Source organism: Penaeus monodon, chromosome 19, assembly GCF_015228065.2.
Source record: "Penaeus monodon isolate SGIC_2016 chromosome 19, NSTDA_Pmon_1, whole genome shotgun sequence".
Taxonomy (NCBI): Eukaryota; Metazoa; Arthropoda; class Malacostraca; order Decapoda; family Penaeidae; genus Penaeus; species Penaeus monodon.
The window spans coordinates 4862470-4862938 of NC_051404.1; the positions used below are offsets into that span (position 1 = coordinate 4862470).

A 469-nucleotide genomic window follows, 5' to 3' on the forward strand; every position below is an offset into this window, starting at 1 on the left:
AAAACTTTTGCATGGTCTTTGTAAAAAGTTGAAACAGCAATTGCACCTTTTTCATGCATTTCCAGTAAAAAAAAAATGCAATCTGCAGATGCTTCCATAGACCACAGGTACCATTTGCAAAGATAATGTACAAAAATTTTCCATGTCCAATGACTGATTTTTATAAAAATCGTTACAGAAAATGATCTGATCTGGGGTAACTAATAATTTTTCCTTTCCATAAAAATGGGCTTAGTCCTACTAAATGATGATGATTAAAACAAGTTAACCTCATGAGCGTGTGTTTACATACATATAAACCTCCTTGAAAATTATAACCACCTACTGATCAGCCCCCCCCCCCCCCATTTTATGTGACCATGGGAAAGATTCAATAGCTTCAGTAATTCTCACACTCCATAAATTTTATGCAGGTGTTTCTATAATTCTCAAAATTGAACCAATATAATATTAATAATTTTGTATTGAT

The 469-nt window shown here is 32.6% G+C and overlaps 1 protein-coding gene across 3 annotated transcripts in view; it reads right to left on the minus strand.

Moving 5' to 3' along the window:
* Positions 1-469, minus strand: part of LOC119585005 (sulfhydryl oxidase 2-like) — a 12269-nt gene that overhangs the window by 4507 nt on the left and 7293 nt on the right. The window lies entirely within an intron of this gene.